This window comes from Tupaia chinensis, unplaced genomic scaffold (genome assembly GCF_000334495.1).
Source record: "Tupaia chinensis unplaced genomic scaffold, TupChi_1.0 Scaffold140356_1, whole genome shotgun sequence".
Lineage (NCBI taxonomy): Eukaryota > Metazoa > Chordata > Mammalia > Scandentia > Tupaiidae > Tupaia > Tupaia belangeri.
In genome coordinates, this window is record NW_006200233.1 from 946614 (window position 1) to 974257 (window position 27644).

The window sequence follows — 27644 nt, forward strand, 5'->3', positions numbered from 1 at the left end:
ACGCGCACCGGCGGGGCCACAGCGGGCCACAGCCCCCTCCTAGGCCCTCAAGATATTTAGTGGGCTGCCGCTGAGGGCGGGCTGGTCCGTACATCTTGAGAAAATAGGACTGAGTTTGTGTCAGTAAGCTTAACTGGAAGTCCCCGAAGTATTTTAATTTTTAAAAATTCATTTATTGTTATTTTTAAAATTTTTATTTATTTAAATTGAGAAACTACGCCACACGGAGAGAGATTGCCATACCATAATCCCTTCTCCATTCTCTTCTTGGAATTTTGGGCACACACACACACACACACACACACACACACACAGAGGCAGCAGGAACTCACACAGGAGCAAAAACAACAGAGAAGGTCCCACCGAGACTTGAACTCGGATCGCTGGATTCAGAGTCCAGAGTGCTAACCATTACACCATGGAACCCCTGCTGTCCATGCCATTACTACAGGAGGAAGCATTCCTCTTAAAAGAATCTGATGCCTTGTGGGAACACAATGAGATGTTTGGTCTACTAAACTTGAACTTCCCAGTCAACATTCACTTGGATATCCTTTCGAAGAAAACCCGGAGGCGTTTGTTTTATTCCAAATTACACTGCTCCCAGTTAACTCAGAAACGGGGTCTTGGCTTTGCTTTCTTCATTAAGAAATTGTGGGTGACTCTTACCTATGTAGAAGGAAACTGGAGGTCTTATATTTACTGTGTGATTTAATGCTTAAAACTTAGTGACGTAGGTATTTTCAGTGCCCCCGTAGACAGGGACAATGATCTCGTGTCTTTCCTCTGTAACTGCTCAGTTTCAGCCCTGCAATTTTTTTCTTCACGCAGATTCAACTACCAGGTCTGCTCTCTGGAGCAAAACAAGCTGTGCTGTGTTAATTCAGGGAATTCCTAAATTACTGAGGGCTGTGCCCCAGACTGACTCCTGTGCCAGGACTTCTCCTTTAGATCAAGCGATTGTAACCATAAAGAAACGAAAGTCACGCCTCTGCTGGGCTGCTGCCTCCTGGGCCTCCGTGTGCAGCTGATGGGTGGTGGGCCTCCTTAAAGCCCGTCCAGTTAGCAGCTTGATACCTAGTTTCCTTTGTGTGACTTTGTTTCTTGTGTGAAATTAAGTGTCAAGCTGCTAAAAGGGAGGGCTTTAATGGAGGCCCACCCCATCAGCTGCACACCCTGGCCCAGGGCCCAGGAGGCAGCAGCTGCCGCGGAGCTGAGTCTAAGGGAACAAGGTCTGGCTTGGGGTGCGGGGAGCGGGGGAGGGGGAGTTCTGAGGAGAGGAAGAGAGTCTACTCCAGGGCACAGAAAGGAGCAGCATGTGGGCGGGAGCCGGAGCTGGAGGCATTGCGCCAAGTGAAAGACAGCATTGTACTCAGGACTCACTGACTGCGACTCGAGCCCTGCGACTCGAGCCCTGCGACTCGCGTGGAGCAGAGCACGTACGTACCTGCGGCTCAACTGCAGGTGTGGTTGTGGGTCGCAAATATCAGCACCTTCCATTATCATAGGGAAGGAGGGTTAGTAGAGCACTTTTACACACAGTTCAGTACTCAGAGGGAGCCACTGTGAATGTGTGAAAAAGGGCCCTGTGTTTGGGCAAGAAACAAACACCTCACACCTCTGTCGTGCTGTGATGGGGGGTTAGAGAAGGGAGGGAGGTGTGGAGGGAGCCAAGTCACAGTTGGCACAGGATAAAACTACACACCGTAGTCGGCAGGATTCGAACCTGCGCGGGGAGACCCCAATGGATTTCTAGTCCATCGCCTTAACCACTCGGCCACGACTACAGCACGGAAGTCACCCTTCCCAAACGGTAGAAGTTACTCTACCTGGTGACATGGCAGGTGGGACCGGAGCTGCATAGGCAAAGGTGTGCTCAGCTGGCTGGACGGGGAGGTCGTGCCTCCGTCCCTCCAGTGTGGAGCACTGCCGCGAGCTGCTCTGCACACGAGCATCCTCATTGTGCAGCTCCAGGTCAGCAGTGCCTGCCTGCTGGGGACGGCTTGGCCGTGTGCTGGAGTCCTCCACACTGGGCCAGGGTCCCTCAGATGGGAGGTGGGGTCAGGCCTTGGTCCTTTCCAGCCGGGACAGGACTGACCTTCTACAACTGCCTGGAGTCCAGTCTAAAACTGTCCGAACCAGCTGAGCCTAGTGGCTGTCCGGGGAGGAGGTACTGTGCTGGGGGTGGGGCCAGAAGAAAGCCCACCTGGCACGTCCTTGAGCTCCTCCTGGCTCCGGCTGCCCAGGTGGGGGGCTCCTCTCACTGCCAGCGCAGGCCTGGCAGAGGGAGCAGGTGGGGTGCAGGTACAGATGGCCGTTACAGGCTTCTCCCACCCTGTCCTACCTGCTGTCTTAAAAAATGGGTTACTTGGCTCCGTTTTCTACTCGATGGAGGGGCTCGTTTTCTCTAATTTTAACCAGTGCGACCCATGTCTTGTTCTCCTTTTTACGTTCGTCACCCCTGGTTGCTTTCTTCAGCAGAATTTCCCAAAGGAGAGGGTGAAGCGTGGGTGGCAGAGTCCAGGAAGAATGGGTGGACAGGCTCGGGGGGGCTGGGAGGTGGGGGGCAGTGCTGCTCTGCAGAAGGCTGGGCCCTCCCCCAGCACAGAATGCTAACCAGGAAGTAGTTTCTTTATAAATACTGTCCTCTTTGACTCACACACCCTGAGAAAGTCCTGCATTTTCAGAAACCCACACCTAATTCAAGATCAAACAGCCTCCTCCTATCGTAGGGCAAAGACCAGCCGTGTCCCTTTGGAAGGCCCTTTAACTCAGGAGTGAGTTCAAGCCAGTGGCCGACGCTTGTCCCCTGCCCCTCCCTAACCCTGGAGGGTTAAGGCCGCTCCCCCTCGGCAGGTTCCCAGACCCACGTCCTGGAGCCGCGTGGTAGGAAGGCAAGGCCTATGGCCGGGCAGCTCAGTCCACACCCCGCCCCGCGGTCCTGCCCTCCCCAGGGACCAGTCCTTTAACCCAGGGAGAGGCCGGGTGGGCGCGAGTCTGCCCCTCGCCGCCGTCCGTCTACGCAGCGGCGCGCTCAGCGCACCTTCTCGTCGCGGTGGAGAACGTGCAGGGCGTTCCAGCACGTGCTGGCCTGCGGGTTTCCTGCGGAGACTCGAACCCTTCTGCCTACGACTTTCCTGTTGACCGTACCAGCTTCCGGTGTCTCCCGGAAATTTCCCGTGTCACCGCTTGGCCTGCGAAGGTGTTCCGAGGATGCTCTTCTCCCACGTGCGCCCACGTCCCTCGCCGGCCATTGCACCGGCTCAAATACTCCCTCCTTCCCAAGTCTGGAGACCTTTGAGCCGGAAAAACTCAGGCTGCTTTCAATTCTCGGTGTCAACATGATTAGGGCTGATTTTGATTCAAAATCGCCGTACTTTGGGCCCGCTGACTTATTCGGTGCCTTAGGTGACAGCCAGCTCTGGCAGGGCGTGTGCAAACGCTGAGCTTGGTCGTTCAGCCCCTGAACTGGGACAGGGGTCAAGCCGCTCTCCTGGAATGGAGTTTTTAAAGATGCTCTGAGAGACGTGGAAATAGAAGGCTGAAGAAGCTCCGGAATCGGAGCGCAGCCTTCTCTGAAGCAGGAGCGCAGTGCGCAGGGGAAGGAGCTGAGCAATAATCGTGCCCGAGCCCGCACAGCGAAGCCGTCCCGCCCCAGGACTTCCAGACGTGGCTGGAGCTAGAGCTCCTCGAGGGCCCCAGAGCAAGGAGCCGGCAGGCTCTCGGCTGGGTCGTCTAGTCTGCGAAAGTGAAGCCCAGTTCCTGCCCTGCCTGGCTAGGGTTAATTGGTACGGAGAGGGCGGCCTCAGGGCTCCGCTCCCGGCCCGGGCCCCACCGCGAGGCGCGGAGTCTGCGCTCTCCTGGCCCGAGCTGCGGGGTCTGCGCGCCGCCCGCGCCGTCTTTGGTCAGACCCACCGAGGCCCTTCTCTTCCACTCGGCCTGCGCAGGTGCTGGGCCGCGCCGGGTCTGGGTCGGCTCCGACCTGGGTCCTCGGCTTCCCTCAGGTGCCACCTGCTTCTGAACGGAGTCGGGCCTGCCCCCGGGCCCTGCCAGGAGGAGCGGGCCCCAGAAAAGGGCGTGTCCCGGCGGGCCGTTGCAGAAGCAAGCTCCGCATCCCGAGAACCCGCGGGAGCCCTGAAGCTACGCGCGTCCGTTTGAAACCTCCAGCTCCTGCCCCGAGAAGGCGCAGCGGGTTTGTCACAGGCCGTCGTTGGCCCCGGAAGCCCACTGACCAAATACGAGACCTGCGAAAACAACCAGGGGGCTCCCTCTCGGGAGAGACCCCAGACCACGCTAGAACGCGGGGTCGCGGCCGGCCTAGACGAGTCTCCCGCGGCAGCAGGCGAGGACAGCCTGGAGCGGCCCCAGGAGCCGGGTCACGAATTGCCGATTCGGATGCGGGTCCGCGGCCCCTGCATCCTGGAGACGAGCGATGATCACAGGAGCCTCAGAGATCTCGTCGGAGATCTCGCGGGTTCCGCGTCTTGTTTTCCATGAACCTTCTCAGTGACCAGAGGACATTGGTAACCCCACAGTGAAATACCTGGGACGCCCACGTTGCCACGAGCAGGCTCTGTGGCGCAATGGATAGCGCATTGGACTTCTAGCGCAGCTCGAAGAGATATTCAAAGGTTGTGGGTTCGAGTCCCGCCAGAGTCGTGGGTGCTTTTGTTCCTAGAAGTCAGTAAGTCGAACGGGGCAGGTCAGCCCGCTGTTTTCCTCGCCTGGAAAGAATGCTCCTCCGCCTGGAAAGAATGCTCCTCCAGCATCGCCGATTTTCTTGCTGGTGAAGGTCAGGACCGGAATGAATCGCCCTCACTTCCCCATCGGCATTGATCAGTAGCGCAAAGATTTCCAAGAACTTGTTGAAATTTTATTTTTCTTTAAAATGCAATGTCTTGCATAAGGATGACTAGCACTGATGTTGATCCAAAGCAAAGATAAGTGAAAATCTCCCCTACCTACAACCGTGCAAAAGAACTGGGCGTCCTCTTCGCTCCCCTAGAACGCTGCTCCTCGACCCACACGTGCCAGGCCCAGGTCACGCCGGCATCTTCCCAGAAGCGCATATTACAGAGAGCGGGTGTCCTTAGTGTGCACTCGTATGACCAACAGTCCTGGGAAGGTGGAGCGTGTGCACACGCAGCTACGTGCGCAATAGCCAACTCCAGCCCCGTCTCTGTGGGCGCGGCCCCCGGCGTCTCCGCACGCCTGGGAAGACCTCACATTCTGCCTTGGGACTCGGGCACGGCCGGCCCCTGGAGAGGCTCTTGTCTCAAAGGGGTCATGGGAAGGTACATCTCGGGCCCACAGCCCACCCTAACCCTAGCCCTGCGGCCGGCAGGCCCATGTGTGAGAGGAGAACCCACTGGCTCCGCCTGGAGCCTCTTAGACGGCGCCATTCCACGTGGGCTTTCCTCCCTTTGGCTGGTCCCACGTGCACTGACGTGCCCCTCACTACCGCCAGGTTGCACCTCCATTAGCCACACGCAGAGTGTCTATGTGCTCGATGTACACGCACACTGACGGTCGTGTGCTCGGCGCGCGCTCACACTGACGGTCGTGTGCTCGGCGTGCACTCACACTGTGACGGTCATGTGCTCGGCGTGCACTCACACTGAGACACAGTCACAAGCACGGCGCGCTCACACTGTGACGGTCGTGTCCTCGGCGCACGCTCACACTGACGGGCACGTCCCAGCACGTGGGCTTTCCTCCCTTTGGCTGGTCCCACGTGCACTGACGTGCCCCTCACTACCGCCAGGTTGCACCTCCATTAGCCACACGCAGAGTGTCTATGTGCTCGATGTACACGCACACTGACGGTCGTGTGCTCGGCGCGCGCTCACACTGACGGTCGTGTGCTCGGCGTGCACTCACACTGTGACGGTCATGTGCTCGGCGTGCACTCACACTGAGACACAGTCACAAGCACGGCGCGCTCACACTGTGACGGTCGTGTGCTCGGCGCGCGCTCACACACTGACGGTCGTGTGCTCGGCGTGCACTCACACTGTGACGGTCGTGTGCTCGGCGTGCACTCACACTGAGACACAGTCACAAGCACGGTGCGCTCACACTGTGACGGTTGTGTGCTCGGCGCGCGCTCACACTGTGACGGTCGTGTGCACGGCGCATGCTCACAGTGACGGTCACGTGCATGGCACGTTCACACTGTGACACTACACAGGCCGTCAGGCGGGCAGGCCCTGGGGTGTGGTACTTCACAGCAGCAACCCCACGTGTTCCCATGTAGACTCCTCAGTGACCTGAGGTCCTCCTGCTGCAACACCCCCTTTGTCACGCAGGTGATTTCGGGGCCCGTCCCATGGCAGGTTTATCTGTTGTCCCAGCTCCTAACGACACGTGACACGTGTTGGGGTGACTTGAGGCTCCGATTCGGTCCTGGTACCCAGGAGTAGGCGCCAGGCTCTGACGGCAGGATGCTCTCGACTCTCGATCACCGCTCGCCCTCTGTCTCTGCTCTCCCGGGACGGCGACTCACATTGCTTGTGTCCTCATCTGCTTTGTCCTTGTACCACACATTTTCCTGGTTTTAAATATTTTTATAGCCAGGGACAATTCCCTTAACAAGTAAGCCTTTGTTGTTGGAAATAGAATTTTCATTTTAAAAAAGTCACCACAGAGATCATCATTTATTTTTAACCTCTCACAGTGTTGGGTTGTCTGGAAAGCCATGATGTATTTTTCTGTTTTTCTATGCAAAAAGGCCTCATGACTTTTCTGATGACCCCATATTTGTGTGAGGTCATCAGATTTCAGGAGACCTCACTTAGAAGTGAGTCTGAACAGACACTCTTAGTGGGTCCGTTTCTTTTCATCCGCACATCCTGAATTCTGCTCCATTCTCCAGAGGGCCGTTCTAATGTATTAACACTTGCACTTTTAGACCGTGCTTTCTAGCAGATATGCAATGTGTTGTGCAGGTATTCTCTCATGTTACAGAGTATTTTACGTCACATCGAGTGTATCGCAGGTATTCTCTCATGTTACAGAGTATTTTACGTCACATCGAGTGTATCTTACACCGTATCATGCCCTTCGTGCCCATTCCCATATTCCTCGCTACTTTACTTCTATGTCCTTGGTGTGTTGAGCAAGGCTTCGTGATGCTCATCTGGAACGGCCGGATGTCGTCCCCTGACGGGTCGCCGGCACCCAGACCCAGCACTCTCTGCACAGGTCGGCCGGCCCCACGCGCTGGCCGCGTCCGACCCGACCCAGGGCCCGCCTGGGTGAAGGGAGTGAGCTGGAGCGCCACCAGAGGTGGTACAGATGTGGACAGAACCCAGGAGGCTCCTTCTCTGTCTTGCTGACTCTGGTCACCCTCTAGCGGTTTTGAAAGGGTTTCAGCTGTTCAGAGTTTACGGTCATTTCCACAGGAGGCCTAATGCACACGGCTCTCCAACGCGGCTGGGGGCTCTGTCCTAATGTGGGTGCTATCGAACTGTCAGGGAGTGGTCATCCACACTCCGCAGGTGAGCAATGGTCAGTTTCATCTGCAGTCTCCTGGCTACACACTGTCCCCGGGGAGTGGGCCCTTGTTAGCAGAGGACAGCAGCTGTAGCTGGTGGCTGCAGGAGTGCTGGCCCTCCCTGCGTGGCGTGGGGGATGGGGACGGCATCTGACCCTGGAGGGCCTGCGCCACCCACAGGCTGGAGAAGAACTGGGGCTGCGTGGTCGGGGACAGTGGGGACAGCGTCTCCCCCAGTCCTCAGGGCTGCACACCTGCCACAGTCTGAGGGACAGTCAGCCTGTCCCCCCAACTTCAAGACCTAGAGTGTAAGCCTGAGCTATTACTAAGGTCTCATGTAGAAATTCCTAACCGTGGAAAGGACAAGCCGAAAGGAGGGAAGGAAGGCGAGGACACCAGACCCGCGTTGGTCTAAGACCTGAAGGATGGGTGTCTCCCGGGGGTAAAGGAAAAAGGGCAGGATTCGGGGAAGCCACCCCCCAAAAAGCTGGGGTTGGATTGCCCAGAGAAGTTGCAGATTCTGAACGTGAAAGGAACAAGAGTTTACCATGTCAGGAGTGGGATTCGAACCCACGCCCCCATGCGGAGACCAGAAACCCCAGACCCGGGAAGTACAAGCTTGAGTCTGGCGCCTTAGACCACTCGGCCATCCTGACAGGCACGCCCTGGGGACGGATCCGCGCCACCTCTGCGGCGGCCGACCTGCGGCTCCCGGGCTGAGCGCGGTGGCGAGAGCGGAGGGCGGGGCAGACCCCTCGCGGGTTCGCGCTGACTCCGCGGAGCGACGGCGCGCCGCTGCCACAACCCCTCCTCGGTCCCGAAGCCCTCGAACTGCGCTCGCGGGCGTCTCTGCCCTCGACCTCTGCTCCCTCCAGCACTGCTCGGACCCGCTCTCTCTCCCCGGCTTCCTCCCGCGTTCATTTCCTCCGGGGGCCGCGGCGGTGGACAGCGCCCCGCGGCGCCCTGTGGGTGCCCCGCCTTCGGGTCTGCAGTTCCCTCTGCCCGTAGCGCCGGCGTCACCTCAACGTGCAGGCGGGCCTAGGGGACGGAGACCCGAGCGGACAAAGTGGGCCCGAATTCAGGCCCAGCTTAGGCTCAGTCCTGTGGTCCCGACCGACGACTGCGGGTTCAGAGGCGAGAAGCCGATCGGGCAGCGGTCAGGGACGTGACCCCTGGGCCTGTAGGCTGCGGCCCCTAGGAGTCTGCCCTTGGAAGCGTGTGGGCCCCTTGTCACCTACACTGCCCAACAGCACGAGCCAAAATGAACAGGTCAGAAATACGCCAAGTGGAACTTCTCACTAGTGGCACGGCTTTTGAAATGGATAAAAAGAGCATTTCCTTCCTTCCCAGTATTAACACCCCTGGCAGGTACAGAGAGGCTGTGACCCAGGCCCAGTCTGTGTGCCCCGATGACCCAGCTGTGCCCCAGCGTGCCCCCACCTGGCCCCAGTGGTTCATTTTTTCAGTCATGGCAAACTGAGCTCTGGGGATAGTCGTGCCCACAGGTCGTCCTGCTGTGTCTGTGTGGCGTGCTGCTGTGTCTGCGTGGCATGCTGCTGTGTCTGCATGGCGTGGTGGTGTGTGTGGCATGGTGGTGAGTCTGCGTGGCATGGCGGTGTGTCTGCATGGCGTGCTGCTGTGTCTGCATGGCGTGGCGGTGTGTCTGCGTGGCGTGGCGGTGTGTCTGCGTGGCGTGGCGGTGTGTCTGTGTGGCGTGGCGGTGTGTCTGGGGTGTGGGTCTGCGTGGCGTGGCGGTGTGTCTGCGTGGCGTGGCGGTGTGTCTGCGTGGCGTGCTGCTGTGTCTGCGTGGTGTGGTGGTGTCGTAACTCCTGAACTTTTGCCTCCACACCCAGTAAAGCGGCAGTCTCCCACGTGTCGCCCCTCGGGGACCACGGCGGCTAGGGCTCCGTGACTTTCTTCACTCGGCCGAGACAGCATCTGTCCTCGCCTGTAAAAGCTAAAATGGCCATCTCCCACAGGGCAAGGGCTGGGGACTCCAGAGTCAGTGGGCCCGTCACGGTGGGCAAGCTCAGCCTCGGGGGCCCTCTCTGCCGCTCTGCTGTGGGCGCGTCCCCACGGTCCCTCCCTCAGGGCTCCTGTGTGTCTCCCAGAGGAGCGAGTCCTGCACCAACAGCTCTCTCCAGTGTGCAGTGCTCCGACAGGCGGGCGGGGGCGAGTCAGAGGACCTGGGTTTGTTTCTGCACACCCCCTGCCACTCAGCCTCCCATCTCGGAAGCACTCATTCCTGGCCACGTGTCAGCGCGGTCACTTCCAGCTTCCTTCCCCACGTTGGGTTCTCAGGAGCGTTTCCTCCGCTCCTCCAGGCACGCCGCCCCCCCATCCCTCCCAGGCCGGTGAGGAGCCGCGCAGCTGAGGGCCTCTGCTCAGACCCACAAGCACCCTCCGCAGGACCTGCCCCCAGCCTGACCTGTCCCCCCTGCAATCGTGTGCCTAGGGGCCTGTAGTGAAAGGGCTCTATGGGGCGGGACAACCTGCCCAGTGACCAGACAGACCTCCGTGGCCCAACCACACCTTGGCAGGACCCATTAGATTCTGAAGCTGTGGATTCCTCTTGCTCCTTTACAGCCTAAGTCACTGTGGAGTTCAGTTATCTGCAGGACAAGAGAGTAGCCAGGGCCTGGGTAGCTCAGTCGGTAGAGCATCAGACTTTTAATCTGAGGGTCCAGGGTTCAAGTCCCTGTCCAGGCGCTGGGCTGAATTTTAAGTTTAGTGTTTGTACATCCAACCTGGCACTCTAGATCAACACCCTGTACCAATGTACCTTCTCTCCAACCCCTCCCACTGGGGCCCAGCGAGGTTTTGTGAGGGATTTGGAATTATGGACAATCTGAGAAAGTGTCTCACAGCGACTGGGGAAGTGAGCCATTTTAAAATTCTTGTACACATGGGAGAAACCACTTGTTTCCAGGTCTGAGTGTCTGGGTAGGGTACCCATAAAGCCTCCCCATGAGGTGGGTCTGCCAGCCCCTCTTGGTGTGTGTGTGGCCTCAGCGGGCTGCACGTCGAGCTGTTAATTAGGGCCTCCATCCTGTCTCTACTGTGTCCCCAACAGGCAGCGCTGGGAGTGGGAGGCAAGGTGATGAGCCCCCAGGTCCTCTCACTCTTGGGGCCCGTCGGCCTGGTCTACAATGTCAGGAAGAGGGCAACCTTGCGCAATTTGGGGGTCCACGGGTTGGTGCCCCCTGGGAGGAAGAGCAGCTGCCCAGCGCTTGGCTGAGGCCCACATTCCTGGAAGCAGACTGGGGTGCTTTGCACTCATGGCTGAGCCAGAGAGGCCTGGTCTGGTCCTGAGCTCATGGCATGCCCAGCGTGCTTCGCTCCATCGGCCAGGACCCCACCATCTGGGCCATCCAATCAGGCCCCAACTCGACCTAAGTTAGGTTTCCTACACCTGAAAGGTAAAGCTGCCGAGGAAGGCTCCGAGCCCGAGGGTACTGGTTTCAAACTCTCTGGAGGAGGAAACTTAGAGCGGATGAGCAGGGTAGAGAGGACACCTTGAGTGTATCTAGTAACACACACACACATACCCTGGATACAGGGGAACAAACTGAAAAACTAAATCAGAAGTCCCCAGTTCAACTCTCCTGTGTCCCGACCCAGGGGGACAGTCAAACAGGGTTCCTGAGAGGAGGAGTGAGAGCCAGGACAAACGGCGTAGCGTTACAAGACAGAGACGACAGTGTCTTCAGGGTCATCCATTTACTGTTGGCAGCACAGAGACAATGCAGTGTTACAACTCTTCAGGGTCGTGTCGCCTACTGTGAGCAGCAGGGATGCCCCCACCGCCCTAAATACCCCGTAGCAAGCAAGAATACCCTTTCCCAGTGAATAATCTCTCATATAAAATGAAGTCTTTGACATAACCAGTTTGACAAAATGGAACCCGGGCCTACTCTGTACCCTGTCTGTTACACTGGCTAACATGGCATAATGACCCTCATTATACCAGCAGGTGGAATGGTGGCTAAGGCGCTGAACTCCCACATAGCTAAGTGCAGGTCAAGTCCCAGACCCGGTGACTTGAAAATCATGCTGTTCCGGTGTGCCTGAAATCCAGAGAGGAGAGAGGAGAAGAGATTGCGCTCGGCCACCCCCCCCAGGGGGTCGTTTCTCACTTTCCCTCTCCCTGCCTCTCTCTGGCAGTGTGCAGCGCCCTATGGTTAAAACCTAAAAACAAACAGACAAAAAGCAAACAGGGCCTTCGAGTGTAGAATCTATTCCAGAAGACCTAATTCCAGAAGGGGAGCTCGCCCCAGTTTCTCACTGGACAGCCAGTCTGCCCTTTCCCAAGGAGAATGGCGAGCTCCACAGCGCTGTGCCCTGATTCTGCCGGCGCGGCTCCAGGCTGAACTTCCAGTGACCCACTGCGCTCCGAGTCTGGCGTGCCTCTGCTCAGACTGCCCACCTGACTGGCTGGCTGATGGAGCCGACGCCTGCTGGCTCGCCCTCATCTCCGAGGGCTCACACACCTCCTGGCCTCCCCAGGTGGTCATCGGGCTCGCCAGATCTTCACTGCACCCAGCTCGCTCCGGAAACACTGGCGCGACCCCGGCCCACGTCCTCCTCTGGGACGGACCGAACACCCTCCTTAGAGACGTGCAACCATCACAAGGGAGCTCAGGTTCAGGGGTGGGCTGCTGCCCCACGTGCAGGAGTAGGGTTAAAGAGTCGTCTCCATAAACATGAGCCTCAGCAGAATCACTGCCACTTCCTAGGAACTGCTCAGGAGTGGAAGGACAGCGCTTTGGCATGAAACACGTCCTCAACCCCTGAGCCGCGTGACCTTCTTTCCGACTTGTCCTGCCGGCTGGCACGCCCACTCCTGGACGTTCATACTCGCGATGGCTTCTTCCCACAGCAGGCCCCCAGAACCGCCTCACACCGGAAACCATCCAGTCCCTGTGGCAGACCGGGAAAATGTGAGCGTCCAGAATGTGCCACTTACCGGAGCCCTGACGTCACCCGCGATGCCAGACATTGCTGGGCCAACAAGTGCCAGAACCCCCGAGCAGGCCCGGGTTCCTGCCAACCTGGTACTCATCTGGAAAGAGTAAAAGCATCAATACTGTTTCGTGTGGAGAAGACCATCAGAGGCTCCAAACTGGGCAACAGCAGTCACCGAGGGGCCTTACTGGAGAGCCGGGTGGGGCCTGGTGACCCCAGGAAGCCACTCGGTCCTCTCCACCTGTGCACCGGGGACCAAGTCTCTGTGTGGGAAGCGCTTCTGGAGCTCGGGGAGGGGACGGCTGACTTGTAGGTAATTGATGGTGATGCACATGCTTGTCCTCAGGGACCCAAATACATTTTGCCCACAGAAGTGTCACCCACTGCAGCAGAAGAGACAGCCCAGGGCATGGCGCTGTACTGTCCCATAGGCTGTGAGCTGTCTCCACCACCTGCTTGGCACCCTGGACTCTGAAGCACGACCTGCTCTCCTACATCTCTGGGAGCCAGGCGGGCTGTGGGGGTGATGCCCCACGTGCCCGGGGCGCCCCTCTACCTTCCGCTCTCAGGTGACAATGCCTCCCGGAGCCAGGAAACCAGTCAGGGCCTGGTCTCTAGCACTGACCTACAGGTCCACAGGGGCGTGGTCGTGTTCTCCCGGGGGCAGGCAGCCGCTGGAGACGAGCCCATTGGTGATCTAGTGGGGGGCCTTGCTTAAAGTAGAACAAAATTTTTAAAAAAAGAAAAAGAAAAAGAGAGTCACAGCCTCCCCGTCAGGGAATTGAACCCCGGTCTCCTGCGTGACAGGTGGGGATACTCACCACTATACTAACGAGGAAGACACCGCTACATGGCACAGAGAGGCTCACCTGAAGGACCACTCACATGTTAAGCACTGCTTTTTTACTCTTTGATAAGTGTCTGGAAGCCCGCCCACCTTCCAATTAAGAGACTGTTAAAAGACCCTGTGACACGGATGCTCCCAGTTACTTCGAGTTTGAAAAGATTATTGTGGGGACACGTTTAAGAGAGAGAATCTGAGGTGCAGACAGAGCAAGAACAAACACCACCTGCTCTTTAGGGTTTTGGCAGAGTCTTGTAATTTGTCTTTCCCTGACCTTGGCTGCAGACAGAGCAAGGGTGGAAATGACTAGGGGCGTGCCAACAGACACATCTGATGGACTTCAAGAAACATCTTGACCCCTATTAGTAAAGTCCAATCCCTGCCCTGCATCTGAAAGGTTCTTTAGCCTTCTCTGGGTGTGGTGGCGCACTCCTTATGGAGAAGCTTTTTCGCTCCTTCCCCACACCGAACAGCTAGTTCTCTGCATTAGAAAAGATGAGATTTTCTCTTGATGGGATTACCACCAAGGGATACACCTGGCCCAGTATGACTAAGCCCTCATAGATTTGTTAACTGTTTCTTATTGTCTGTAACCTGGCAACCAATCTATGAAGTGTCATGAAACATACATATGTAATGTCTCCTTGTACTATAAATAAAGACGTCTGGTTTGTCTGGGCGGGACAAGATGCTTGGGCTACCCAGGCTCAGGCTGCCTGTGTCCATTTCCACTCCATCCCTTTGGCTCATTCTTCCCGATTCCCCGGTCCTGGCAAGATGGAGGGCTTCCTCTTTCTTGTCCTTTCTCTTCCTCACCAGCAGCCCTGTGATCATGATTCAGCCAGACCCAAGCCCTGGGGCGGACGCCCACAGATTATAATGTGGCAGTAAAGGTTTTAGGTCACAAATAGGGACAGGCTTGTGGTAGGAAAGAACACTCAGGCTAAGCTTAGAAAGCATCCATTACTAAAACACCTCCCTCCACCGACGTGGCAAGCTGACCGCCCAGCCCCTCCAAGGGCCCGGTGCTGGCTCCCCTCTCAGACCAGTGTACTCAATGCCCTTCCCTGCTCAGCATGCCAGGAAGACAACCATGCAGACATACGTGACAGCTGCCGACGGGCTGAGAAGCAGTCAGGCTGGCAGGGGTGGTGATGCCCCTGTCACACCTCCTTCTTCCCACTGAGCTTTGTCTGGTGCCCAGCCTTGGCTAAATCCCCCAGGAGTAGGCGGGGAGGTGTCCGGGAGAGTCAGTGGAGGGAGTTCAGGTCTCTGGTGTGGAGCACGGCCCGCGTGGCTCAGATGACAACGCAAACCCAGCCGGCAGCCCGTGTGCTCAAGCCCTTCATACTTTCTGGAAAGCACAGCATTCTTAGACGCCAGGAGGTGAACGGGTTCGGCCTGACGTCACACCAGCCCTGGTCAGCTGGAACTAAAGTGAAGGAGAGCATGCAGTTTCCTGTAGACAGAGGCCAGAGCAGACAGGGGAGTGGGACTCACCACTCCTCATGCTGCTCACTCCCCACTCCCAGCGCCTGTATGTGCTTCAGAGCTGAGCTGCAGACAGAGACAGAGTTGACTCGGCTTCTGTGTCTGAGATGTCGGAGAAAGGTGTGGGCAGAGGATGAGAAAAGAATTATGAGAATCTACAGGTGGGGACCCCACATTACAAGACGGAGTACTGGGGGACTGCAGCCGGGAAAGCCTGCTTACACAGACACAGAAATGCTACAGGTGTCGGTGCACACAGACACAGAAATGCTACCGGTGTCGGTGCACACAGACACAGAAATGCTACAGGTGTCGGTGCACACAGACACAGAAATGCTACAGGTATCGGTGCACATGTAAGTCACAGCTGTCCCTAACTACATTATAGCTTAAGAGGAAAGTACAAGATTAACTGCAACTCAGATCATTGAATTGCAAGGGATTAAACAAAACAAAACCCAAGAAGACCATATATTAATGAGTCAGGTGCATCAACAGGCCATCAAATGGGCAAATAAATTGGCATTTGGAAGAGTCCAATGTATAAATCAAAGACATGTATAGACATCTGCCACGAATGCAGACTGTAACCGAGGAAGACACCATCTACCTCCACTTGACAGTGACGTAGGTGTCTGGGTTCAACCCCGTGTCAGATTCAGGACCCCAAGATGAACAGATTCTTTGTCTCACACTCACAAAGAATTAGAGACACAGACACAGAGAAGGGATAGTAAAGCGGAGTTTATTAAGAGAGGAGAGAAGCAGAGCTCCCAAGCAGGGAGGGGGTCTTAGGAATGGGTTGCAGAACAGGAGCTGGGTGAGGGGCTTTTATCCAACAGAGAGACTTGTGCATGCACTTCTCTCGTGGGGGCCACGAGTCAGGGGATTCACGTTGTCCTGCTCCTATGTGGGAGTGGGCTCACAAATCTCAAGCCTTCAGGTGTTCAGACCTCGATTAATTCAGCAGATCTTTGTCTGAGGTCTGTGGTCCATAAAGTTTCTAGTTTTCTCATGTTTTCTGCAATTCTAAGACGAAGCTCTGTTCTTTGATGTGGATGTGTTTTTCCCTTGTGTTTCTAAAATATCATCTTACTTAGACCCCTTTACCTCCCAGGTGCAAGCCCGCACATCATGTTCCCATTTCTCAGACAAGAGCTGGTGGCAAGCTACGGGGCAAGGTCCTCTGCTCTCCCGCTCTCCAGATCAACAGTGACTGCACTGTCGGCAATGTAGCAGTGATGTGGGAAGGTAGATTTAGCTGTTGTTATCTCAAGCAGTGTCTGAGCAGCTCTGGCTGCAGGCAGTCCTCTGTGACAGGTAATGAGAGCTGTGAGTGATTTCTACTAAAAGCTGACCAGAGTGACTCCATCTTGTAAGCTGGCTCCATCTCATAGGTCTAAACCTAAATATATGTGTGTGTGCCTGTCTCCTCCCTCATTAGGGTGAAATTAAATGTGCAAAATAGCAACAGTTGGACAGTTTTGGAGTTGCCAGTGGAGGCATATAGTTTTACAGATTTGGAAAGCAGTCATTTCCTCCAAAAGTTAAAGATTTGCATAATCTAACAAAGTGACCATTTTCCTCCTAGGAACGCACATACAAGAAGCACTTGCACTCTGAACCCTGCCAGGTTTGTGAGGTTCATGGAACTGTTGACACTATTGGACTCTCAGAAACAACCCATGTGCTCCTCAGTCAGTGTGAGAAAAGTCGGATGCAAAGATACTGGTATCTGCAACCGGAAATGTGAAAATTCTGCGTCAGTATGCTTACAAAAACCACATATATTAGCTGCTTTTTGACCAAACAAAACCTGAAACAAAACAAGAGCACCTCAATACGTTCTAAAATGTACAAATAATGGGAATATTTTCTAACCACCTGAAAATTATGACTTTCTCTTAAAATCTAGGACCAAACGGAAAATACAAATGAAAAGTGTAAAATTTCTATAAAACAAAGACAATGAAACTATTCTATAGTGGACGCCACAGGACGCCACCAAAGCAGTATTCAGAAGAAAAGTCGTAGACTGAAATACTTCCATCAATGCAAAGGAGATACAATTAAAACCAGGACTTCTCACCGCGAGGAGGTTTGGGTTTTTAGGAAACACATTCTCACTTAAAGGAACTTCAGCGTAATGATAATACTTCCCAGTAACCCCATCACTACTGCACTATTTTATGGGGTGTGGTTTCCAGCTACTAATGGGAAAGGATAATTACCAGCCCATTTTGTGTAGGAGGTGCACATATTCTTCCCCAGCTCCAGTTAGCTGGACCTGATTGAAATAAAACTGCAGCCCGTCGCCTGAACAGGGACTTGAACCCTGGACCCTCAGATTAAAAGTCTGATGCTCTACCGACTGAGCTATCCAGGCTCTCTAGGAGAGCCTTTAATTCGCGATACAAAATGAGTGACTACCGAGTGGTGCCCGGGGCCGGTGATCCCGGGAATCGTGGTCTCGGGTCTTCCTCGTGTGCTGCTTACACGTCCGGGGCCCGACGCCGCAAACGCGCTTCACTACACGGATCTTTTCACTTACCGCCCAAACGGGCCACGCAGACGAGGAGCCGCTGGTGTTTCCGCGGGAGGAAATCCGGGCTCAGAACAGCCTGGACCCACAAGCGTGAAGGCCCGACAGGTAACGGCGCGCACCGGGAACTCGAGGCCGCGCCTGACCACGGGCGCCCCGCCGCCCCGCTCGCAGGTACGAGATGCCCGTTTGACCGCAATTCATCCCGGGGGACCCTCCAGCTGGGGGTCCTTGACAAAGTGGGCGGCTCTCCCTCCTGCGTCTTCCGTGCTCTTTCGCGGTTGGGGTTTCTTGGGGTCTTAGTGCCACAGGAACGGACAAGCGGCCAGCGCGGCTCAAGGGGACCGCAGCCCGGGCTCGATCCCCTCCAGGTCCGCTCTTCGAGGTTGGTGTCCAGGCGCTGCTTAGCTCGCCCGCTCAGCGTGCACCTGCTGTGCGCGTGTTCCCCGCCCTGCGCCCTCCCACCCGGCGTCGGTCTCCCCAGCTCCGCGCCCCTCCGCCGCATCCGCTCGCCCAGCCGTGCGCACTCGCAGGTTCAGCCTTTCTCCGCCTCTACCTGGGTCTTCCGGGTGCGACCACCGGCGTCCGCGCGCATCGCTGCAGTCCGCCTAACTGCACCTTTCACGCCGAGCCCATCGATGGAAAGACAGGAAGGAGCAGACGGGTAGACAGGCTCCGGCCGGGGTCCCCAGGGCCTCTGTGGTTCGTGTCGCAGCCCCTCACAGAGAGGAAGCGATGGTCGTGACAGATAGGAAATAAGAGGCCCCCTTTTCCCAGGGGGTTCTGAGGGGCGGCCTGTTGATAAAGACACAGTTTTAGTAATAGCGAACTTTCACCAAGATTCAAAGGAGAGACGCCTCAACACCGAACGACCCCTAACGCGGTACAGAGGATATGTAAGGTGTTCTGAAGGAGAAAGGCAAAAGTCACTAGCAGAGGATGGTTTCGATCCATCGACCTCTGGGTTATGGGCCCAGCACGCTTCCGCTGCGCCACTCTGCTCCTGGCCTATATGTCTTTCCAGTTTCCTAGTAATTTACAGAATTCTTACCTGGGTGTTTCTGTCACTATTTCCCCTGTTTGTCTTCCTTTCCAGGTCTGCCCACAATTCCTTCTCAGAGCTGTCACCTATGATCCCTCCCATGACTGGATCTTTGCAGCTGACCCTCAGACGGGAACCCCCAAGACCTTCCTTGCCACCTCCATGTCCAGGAGCCAGTTTCCCTCTTGGGCTCTGGCAGGCCAAGGACTGGGCCAAAGTGCAGTGCCATTGGGCACAGGCCCTGACTGGCTGGGTGACAACAGGGACACAGACATGGCTGGCTGATGCTGACGGGGCAAGCTGGCGGGATCTGAGCGCTGTCCCTCCAGCCAGGGCATCCAACTTTTAGATGCCACGAACAACATTAGTAAATGGAATTGTGTTAACATCGAGTCACCGAAGTCCTAAAGTTTCACCTAAAAGTGTAATAAAACAAACTGTAAAAGTCTCTATTTTTACATGACCTAGATTCTATAAAACTTAATTCAGAAAAGTTACAACTCATTTAAGTAACTGACCTATTTAGGTACCATATTAACCAACCTCTAATACCGTCATGGCTGAGGAAATGTTTTTGACCAATGACAAAGGCTCCCTCCCCATGGCTAGCTCTAGTCGGCTCCTCTGGGTTCTCTTCTCTCTTAGACCCTCACTTTTGGGCGACCCTACTGTCTCCTTTTTTCTTTTAGCTCTTGCAGTCCAGCACGTGCACTCGCTAGAGAGAGCAAAAGTGGTAAATCTCCCCCTGGAGGGGATGGCTCCTTTCCCTCCAGCGTCCCCTGGGATGTGGGGAACGCCCTCACACCCCTGCTGTTTTACATGGCCTCTCTCACAACCCGGGTGACAATAGCAGTTGCTCAAGGGATCACCCACCTCCACGTCCTTCCAAAACAGTATTTGAAGCTCTCTATCTGAAGACCAAAAAGTAAAAAGCAAAACTCACCCGGATCCGCGGACAGTCTCCGTTTGCTAATTCGTGGGCCAGTTTGGACTTCCGCGGGAGGTTTCCGAGCGCCCTTCCCTGGCGGAGTGATGCAGTCCTACTGCGGGACAGCGTGGGCAGTGGGCTTGAATGTCTTTCGCCGTAACCAGGTACCGATGTACTCTCGTACGTATTTCCCAGTAAAGACTGCAAACCTTCCCGTTAGTGCGGGGTCCTTTGGACACCCCGACAGGAAGACGGTGCTGCGGGCGCGCGTCTCCGCCCACGGCCGGCAGGAGGAGCTCAAGAGCTAGGTCTAGGAGCGGAGGCTAGCGGGGCAGGGCTGGCGGGCGGCCTCGGGAGAGCTCGGGGCTCGTGCAGAGGTCCCCGAGCCCGCCGCGTACCTTTGCAGAGAAGTTAAGATCAAAATGATTGCGCGGAAATCCTCCCGTCCCACTCGCCGACCCAGTCCACCTGCTGCAACGTCTGCGGAAAGACTAGGGCGGGCTGCGTTCCCGGAGGACCAGAGGTGCGAGGCGGCATGGAGGGACCTGCACTCCTCGGGTCCGCGGTGGGCCTTGCGACCGCCAGGCGCGGGCTCAGCGGGGTCAGGGCCAGGAGACCACCCGCAGGCGGCGGCCGGGTCTGCGCGGCGGTCCCCAGATCGGTCGTAGGCCACGTGCCGCTCGGTTGCGCCCGGCGGGCAGGGAACACCGCGTCTCGCGGGCAGTGCTGGGGCGATGCCGGTGCGCGCTGGCTCAGAGTCGTCTCCTGTCCTTAGAACGGTTGTTACAACCCAGGTCGCCGGTGTCAGGATGGCCGAGTGGTCTAAGGCGCCAGACTCAAGCTTCCGCTTCCCGGGCCGGGGTTTCTGGTCTCCGCATGGAGGCGTGGGTTCGAATCCCACTTCTGACACACGGTTAGTTTTGCTCCTTGCACACTCGATCACAATTTTCACCTTTTAGTTTTCTCTCGCCCCTCAACTCTGCTCCTGCAGTCTGCGTTCCCCTTGTCAGGTCCCCCCGCGCGCAGAGCATCGCCCCAGTATTTGGGAGTTCGGTCCTTCTTCCCCCAGTTACCCGGTCACCCGCCCGCCGTGCCAGCCACCGACCTGGAAGCGCCGACACACTGCGGCGGGGAAAGGCGGCTCCAGGCCCCTCGCAGCGATCCCGAGCGTTTCCGCAGCCAGCCGGTCACATTCTGAACCCCAACGCCACTCGCGGCCGTTCTCCCGGCAGAAGGCGCTGAGTCGGTCACGCCCGCTCCGAGGGCCCGCGGGCGGTCAGGAAGCCCGGAGCGTGCCTTATAGTTTAACAAAACCAACGCACCGACTCGACAGGAAGACCCGGGTCCCGGGGTCCGCCGCCAGCCCGGGGCCCGGAAGGAAGCGCCGCGGGTCGGCCTCCCGCAGGCGCCAACGCCAGTTTTAAACCACTGGGTCCAGGACTTGAACTGTGATCGACTATGCGGGAGTCCAACCATGTAATCATTACACCATCTGCTGGTCCCTCGATTATGTTTTTATTTATTTATTTTTTAAACTTTGCTATAGGACATAAGCAATCGTCTGGGGGAGGGGGAGGGGAAGAATCACTCCCCGGGGGGGACAGCCATGCCTCAATTCCTTCTCATTCTCCTCTTGGGATTTTGGGTACACATGCACTCGCGTCTGGTGCAATTTTCCTGCCATGGGGTTGAGAACTCCAGCCGCAGTTGGCCATATGGGAGTACAGTTGGGAGTACAACACCTTAACCACCATGCCACCTGCTGGCCCCAACTCTGAAAATTTAACAAAACTCATATGATTGTGGAGAGAAGTGTGGTTGGCCGTGCGGGCGCCTTGGTTTCCAGTCACGTGAAAGCAGAATATTTTTGCTGTCTTAGAGTGGCATCAACAGTGGGCACTCCTTCACTCACCCCACGAACAGGATGGGTTTGCTTGAAGCCTGAAGCAAGCATGGCATTGCGGAGTGGCCTCGCTCAGACAGAGGGAGACGTGAGCGTTAGGAGGTGCGAGGAGTAAAACGAGTGCAGTCCAGGAGAAGGTTGGGGTCCTGTGGCAAGGAGAGGTGAGCAGGTCAAGTACAGTAATAGGGAAGGAGCTTCCTGTTCCAGGCCTCAGGCGAGGAAACCAGTCAGGCAGGATGGAGTGAGCGTGAAATAATAATCGTAGTCGGCAGGATTCGAACCTGCGCGGGGAAACCCCAATGGATTTCTAGTCCATCGCCTTAACCACTCGGCCACGACTACACATGGGCAGCACTCCTACTTCAAACGGCATAAGTGCAGTGAAATTCAGCTCTCCTTCAAGGATCTGGCCAGGTCTCGGAAGGTGTGCCCCAATGATGCCTAGTTGCTGTGTGGACTAGACGACTGTCAGGCTGTCCACCCAACTGGGAAGCCATGACGTTGTCCCCAAACTGAAGACCCCTTGTTCCCATGGGTTTGGGGATGGGACTCCCTGCTCTGTCAGCCTGTGAGGGGATCCTTGAGGTGCACTGCACAGCCGGGACAGACCTCAACACTGGCTGCGGAATTATGAGTAATAACAATTTTAAATACCAAAAGTGACCAGATACATTGACCACAAAAAAAAAAAAAGATGAAAAGGGTGATCTTGAAACTAGGGGTCAAAAAGCCCAGGAGGGATCCGTGAACGCACATTTTGGCATCTGGAAACGGACACTGCCTTAATGAATTCCAAAGCACGTGACCATGCCATGACCTGCACGGCAGACCGCGGACCTGAGTGGCTTGAAAGAAAAGCAAGGAACACATAGACATTCAGTCGAGAAAAGAGGTATCAGGCGATCCTGGCAGCCCTGATGGAGCCAGTCGAGGCCCTGAGCCCGCCCCAGGTCTACGGTTTTATTGGGGGGGTAATGGGGAAGCAGAAGCGGGGTGCAAAGCCGGTTGTTTTTGATGTCATCAGCTGCAGATGTACCGTCTGGTGTCCTGTGTTCTATACAAGTGTCCTCTTACCTTCCCATGCCTTTTCTGCTGACAGGGCCTTTTATTTCCTGCCATTCACACGGCCTTGCAGTGTTGAGCTCAAGGTAGCGAGACGTAGCCTCGGGAGCAGGATCGTGTCTCTCGTCTCTGCTTAGCTGAGAGGCACCACTGTCTGCTCAGACCCAGCCACTTCCTACATCTTCGGGGCTGGTGAAAACTGGAAAAACCCTGAGGAGAACATTGGTGAAAATGCCTGAAGATTGGCCCCGTGTGCCCAAAGCCAGGACTGCCTAAGGGGGAGCAGAAATGCTAGAGAGGCTGCAGGAAAGGGGCCCCGGTGTCTGGCGCCGCAGGTTGGGCAGCACTGTTGCTGGGGCATGGGGAGAGGCCCTCTACAGATGTGGTCACGTAGCTGAGGCTGTTTCTGGGCACAAGTTGAAGGTCCCGCCTGCTTTTCCCTGCCTGTGGTAAGGGATGAACGAACGCAGGCTTGTTCATTAGGAAGGAACCGTGCCTAAGCTGCTTCTTGCCAGCCTCTGTAGACAACTCTGAGCAATGCTACAGCTGAGATCAGGCTGCGGGAAAACACCCAGGAACTGTCTGTTCTGCATTTCTATTCAGAATGTGCTGACCACTCTGGGTTCTTTGCTGTTCTTCCGGAGAAGGGTCGAAATGTTTCTTTCTTTGAAAAGTTTTGCCAGAGGACACGTGCCCGCACCAGAGAGAGGCAGTGAGAGAGAGAGAAGCACCCCCTTGTGGAATGGCCACTCCTAATCCCTTCTCCACCTCTCCCTCCTTTTAGCTTTCGGACATGCATGCACCCGTGCCTGGTGTGTTTCTCAAGCCACCGTGTCTGGGACTCTTAACTGTGCTGACAACTCTACTCCAGAGAAGCTGTCCATAGGGACGAGTGTGACCTGGGGCTGTGCTGAGAGCTATCACAGCCCCCACAGGCTCGTTCTGGGGCCCCAGTCTTCTCCACGCTCCATACACTATGGTCCTTTATGCACCCAAGCAGGCGGTAAGGCCCTCTCCCGGTGCAACTGCACCCCATGGCCTGAGAGCACTCTCCTGGCTGACTCCTTGGAGCTGCAATAGCATGGCTCCTCTCTGGGACTCCTGATGTTCTTGCAAGGAGCTTCCCTAACTGCCTTGCGTCCCCAACTCTTTAAAGCTTCTTTCAGTTATTTACACTGTCTGTGCCTCCCTGACTCCTGCAGCCTCCTCCTACCCTGCATGGGTACCTCCTCTTACTCTGCACAGGAGCCTCCTTGCCTGCGCAGGAGCAGGCAGAAGGGCTGGCTCTGCTATGCTTTTTTTGGCGACAGCAGCCAGGAGGCCCGCTGTGCCAGGCATTCCCAGAAGGAGACACATCACATGAACCAGCCACACCCTGTTTTCCGGGTGCTTGACTCCAGCAGGAGGTAGGCAACAGCCAGAACCCCCCCTTGTGCTTGCTATCTGTGCTCCGAGGCCAGGATCGCAGCCAGCGGCCTGCCAGCCAAGGTTGGCCGAGGCACGTGGATGTCATCAGTGCACACTTCCTTTGGGCTGACCGTGGGCAGAACAGTGTGGTGCCCCATTGGAGAGAACGTTAGAACTATCAGAGAATGTGGGGATTTGTTTGACTACAGCCCAGAATATTGGAAAGGGGATGAGAATGGCACATCAAAGTTTCTAGAAATCAGTAAAACCCCCAAACAGAAAGATTCAAAGATATAATCAGCTATAGAGAAAAGATGCTGTGAACCAGCAGACGGCATACTGGTTCGGTACGGGGACTCCCATGTGGTCGACCCAGAGGCTTAAAACTCACACTGTCCGTGCATGTGTGCGTGTGTGTGTGCGCGCACACATGCCCAAAATCCAGAGAGGAGAACGGAGAAGGGATTGAGGTGTGGCCATCCCACAGGAGGTGATTTCTCACTGTCTGTCTGGCAAGGACACATGCAAAAATCTCTCCAAAAAAAAGAAGAGAAAAGAGATGTTGCCACCATTACAGCCTGCGCTGCGGAGCGTGAAGCAGCAGCAGTCGGTGAGACCCTCTGAGGCCTTAGACGGCCAGCTGCCCTCTGCACGCCCATGCCCAGTACAGCTTTGAGACCTCACAGCCCTCCGCGCTGCGGAGCATGCTATGTGCCCACTCCTACTCCTCTCCCACTTGAGACCCTCCAGCTCATCCCGGTGCACTGCTCCCAAGAGACTGGGAGAGGAATCAACGTCTGAGACTCACCATATACACACTTCTCTGGCAGGAAGACATGGCTGAGATGTAGAAAAAAAGATGACAGGGAACCAGCAGTTAGCGTAATAAGCTGTGTCGCCGGACTCCCACGTAGTCAACTGCGATTCGCGTCCCAGACCCGGTGGCTTAAAACTCATGCCGGGCACGTGTGCGTGCATGCCCAAGATACCAAGAGGAGAATGGAGGAGAAGGGATTGCAGCGTGACCATCCCCCCTGGGGGGGGGTGATTTCTCGCTTTCTGTCTCTATGTCTCTATCTGGCGAGCACACGCGCCCTATAGTAAAAATCTCTCAAAAAAAAAAAAAAGACAAAAGATATCCTACAGGGGCCCTGTAGCTCAGGGGATAGAGCACTGGTCTTGTAAACCAGGGGTCCAGAGTTCAAGTCTCACCTGAGCCTACTCAACCCCTACTTAACCCCTTCACTTTCAATAAGGTCTTACTTAATACCAAAAATAGAAACAAACCCCCAGAAATATAGATGTGCATTTTGCCTTACTACTAGGAAAAGGAGAGAACCCTGAAACTTAAATTCTCCTAACAAATAGAAAGGAAGAGGCCGCCAGAGCTGGCCCCCTGCAGGGCTCAGATGGATCAACACTGCCCTCGCTGCCACGTCCTGACCGTGCAGTGTTCCCGCTCTGCGGCCGGGGCAGAGAGGTCGCCCCGGCTCCACACCTGCCCGACGCTGTGACCAGAAGGTGGCCACGATCCAAAACGTGTAGCTGTCAAGCGACTTTCTCCTCCATGAACATCATCATATGCTTAAGAAGCCTCTGTCGTCTGTAAACTGCCTTTCCTGGGGATAGTCACTCAACATCAGCGACCCATGTGCCTCTTGCACGTCTGTCCCTTAACAGCAATTCCCCACGTGGCGGCTGCACGCTCGGGGACCCGAGCTCACTGCGCTGCCCGCGGTGCTGCTAGGAAGCTTTTGGACGTTGTTTTGAGCGGGGTCTGGCCTGTGTCTGTACCCAATCCCCTCAGGCCAGGGTAGTCTGTCTACACAGCAGATACTTGCTTCTTACAGTGCCACTGACCTGGCGTCCGCCAGGCTGCGCTCGCCTCCCGGGCGGCTCCTGGTCCGCGCCTTCAGCCGCAGGAGAGGGAAGGGCCGCCGCGCCCGCTCTCATAGGCCTTAATCCCACGTGCGGGGGCGGGCTCGGGACCGAATCGTTCTCAACAAGCCCACCTCCCTGTACTACAACCGGGGATGGAGTTTCTCCGAGTTCCGACCTGAGCACCAGGGACAGGGCTGCCCTCGCCTGGGAGCGCTACTGCTGCAGACTGTGCGCCCCAGGGGTCGGGGGCTTCCCGGCCTGGGCGGTCAGGGGTACCTGCCGACGGCCTGCGCAGCGTCCCCTCGGCCATCTGAGGCCGTGGGCGCGGAGCTGCAGCCGCCGCCGCCTTGGCGCCCTTTTCCTTGGGGCGGAGGGACCGGGTCACCGTCCGTTCCTCTCCGCCCTGGCTCAGGTCCCGTGCGGCCCGGCACCGGCAGGCTGGTCCTTTGAGAGTCCTTCTCCGCGACAGGAGTTATTCTGTAGACGCCGAGACTACAACGCCCTGTGCGCCCTCTGTTATACCCTCCGACCGAAAGCAAGCCGGCACAGCGACGAAGTCGGCCCGTGGGATTAGGGTCCCCGAGACCACGGGGGTCCTGGGTGGGCAGGTGTGCGCTAAAGGTGGGGCGGCGGGCGGAGGCGGCGAGCGCGCCAGGCCCCGGCACGTGCGGCGCAGACGACGAGTGGCCCTGCGACTTCGAGTGGGGCTTCCGGGTCGACTCCGGACGGTTGGGGAGCCCGCGGGGCGGCGCGGCGGTGCGCACTGCGCATGTGGGCGTTTAGCAGGTGCGGGCCAGCGTCGCCGCCAGGGGCGAGGGCACTGTGCTCCCTCCCAGCGGCCCGCGTCTTTGCTCAGGGTAGGTGTCGCCCCACGGCGGGGCGAAGGGCGGTCTCGTCCTCCTCTGCGCTCGTCCCCGGGCGGCAGGGCGCACGCAGCGCTCCCCGGGGAGCGCCGGCTCGTGCTGCAGAGGGAGCGGATCACGCACCAGCTCCGGGAGCTACGGAGTCGTCCTGGTGCGAGTGCGCTCGGTGCGTGTGCGAGGCACGCCTCCGTGGGCAGGGTCCTCGTCATTCCATGCGCCCCTGCCGGCGCGTCCCCGAGCCGCGGCCCCGGCCCTGTAGAGAGCGTACCGCCAGCAGAGAGAAAGCATGCTCCAGTGGCGCAATCGGTTAGCGCGCGGTACTTATACAGCAGTATATGTGCGGGTGATGCCGAGGTTGTGAGTTCGAGCCTCACCTGGAGCATGTTTTCTTCCCTTTCAGACATCGCATTGTCCTGACTTTTTCCCTCCTTCCCCAAGACAAACCTGGCGCGGTTACATTTTCCCTGGTGAAATCGCAGAGACGACCGTAATTAAGGAGGGTCCTGGCTGACTGTGGGGCGAGAAGAAAACCGCAGGCCCGAGGCAGGGGAGCAGATCTCCAGTGAGCTCTTCCAGCCCACCCCCTCCCCGCAGGTCACCCTGCTGAGGGGCCCCGCTCCCCGCGCCTTTGCAAAGCTGCGCCTCGGCCCCTCCGGGACAGCACCGACGCAACAAGGGAGGAACGCTGCCCCTCGTGCTCTGCTGCTCCCGCAGCCGTCGGCAGCCGCCAGGTTCGCGGTGAGGCTGTGATCCCACCTCGGAATCGCCTCGTTCTCTCTCGCGGTGAAGCGCCGCGGGCAGGTGGGCGCCACTCCTCCCGGAGCGCGTCGAACACAACGTGCCGCCCTGTCTGAAAAATGCCTAAGGGGCTGGCACGGATGACTCCAGGTTCCTCGGCTTTTCCCGGTCTCTCCTGGGCTTACTTGGTCTCGCGGGGCCCTCCTTTCCTGAACACGCACCGACGTCCCGGGTTGCATCCTCAGCCTTCCTCCACGGTGAGAGAGTTCTGTGGCAGTCTGGGTTCTCCGGAGACCAAGCACAGCACACAGGCGGCTGGGTGAAGGAACGCATTGGGCACCCCGAATCCCGGCTCAGGGGATTCGGGGTGGCGAATCTCCACGCGGTCTATAAGCACCAGGGCCAGGGAGGCCGACATGTGTTTCTGGGCTGAGTCTCGAGACCCCAGGAAAGAGGATGAGGGGCGGTCGTGGCTGGGGGGAC

General features: G+C 57.0%; 11 non-coding genes across 11 annotated transcripts; 4 read left to right on the forward strand and 7 right to left on the reverse strand.

The window, feature by feature from the left end:
• Positions 1-354: 354 nt before the first annotated feature.
• On the reverse strand, positions 355-426 carry TRNAQ-CUG (transfer RNA glutamine (anticodon CUG)). The gene has a single exon. It is a non-coding gene; the product is annotated as a tRNA-Gln (tRNA).
• Positions 427-1705: 1279 nt separating this feature from the next.
• Positions 1706-1787, reverse strand: TRNAS-AGA (transfer RNA serine (anticodon AGA)). Its single transcript has one exon. It is a non-coding gene; the product is annotated as a tRNA-Ser (tRNA).
• Positions 1788-4569: 2782 nt separating this feature from the next.
• On the forward strand, positions 4570-4659 carry TRNAR-UCU (transfer RNA arginine (anticodon UCU)). The gene is given in 2 exon segments: positions 4570-4606; positions 4624-4659. It is a non-coding gene; the product is annotated as a tRNA-Arg (tRNA).
• Positions 4660-8044: 3385 nt separating this feature from the next.
• On the reverse strand, positions 8045-8151 carry TRNAL-CAA (transfer RNA leucine (anticodon CAA)). The gene is made up of 2 exons: positions 8114-8151; positions 8045-8090 (listed from the first exon to the last, which is right to left on the reverse strand). It is a non-coding gene; the product is annotated as a tRNA-Leu (tRNA).
• A 1980-nt stretch (positions 8152-10131) lies between these two features.
• On the forward strand, positions 10132-10204 carry TRNAK-UUU (transfer RNA lysine (anticodon UUU)). Its single transcript has one exon. It is a non-coding gene; the product is annotated as a tRNA-Lys (tRNA).
• A 3022-nt stretch (positions 10205-13226) lies between these two features.
• Positions 13227-13298, reverse strand: TRNAD-GUC (transfer RNA aspartic acid (anticodon GUC)). The gene has a single exon. It is a non-coding gene; the product is annotated as a tRNA-Asp (tRNA).
• A 3810-nt stretch (positions 13299-17108) lies between these two features.
• On the reverse strand, positions 17109-17181 carry TRNAK-UUU (transfer RNA lysine (anticodon UUU)). The gene has a single exon. It is a non-coding gene; the product is annotated as a tRNA-Lys (tRNA).
• A 1086-nt stretch (positions 17182-18267) lies between these two features.
• Positions 18268-18339, reverse strand: TRNAM-CAU (transfer RNA methionine (anticodon CAU)). Its single transcript has one exon. It is a non-coding gene; the product is annotated as a tRNA-Met (tRNA).
• Positions 18340-20110: 1771 nt separating this feature from the next.
• Positions 20111-20216, forward strand: TRNAL-CAA (transfer RNA leucine (anticodon CAA)). Its single transcript has 2 exons — positions 20111-20148; positions 20171-20216. It is a non-coding gene; the product is annotated as a tRNA-Leu (tRNA).
• A 1254-nt stretch (positions 20217-21470) lies between these two features.
• Positions 21471-21552, reverse strand: TRNAS-AGA (transfer RNA serine (anticodon AGA)). Its single transcript has one exon. It is a non-coding gene; the product is annotated as a tRNA-Ser (tRNA).
• Positions 21553-26711: 5159 nt separating this feature from the next.
• TRNAI-UAU (transfer RNA isoleucine (anticodon UAU)) lies at positions 26712-26805 on the forward strand. Its single transcript has 2 exons — positions 26712-26749; positions 26770-26805. It is a non-coding gene; the product is annotated as a tRNA-Ile (tRNA).
• The last annotated feature ends 839 nt before the right edge of the window (positions 26806-27644 follow it).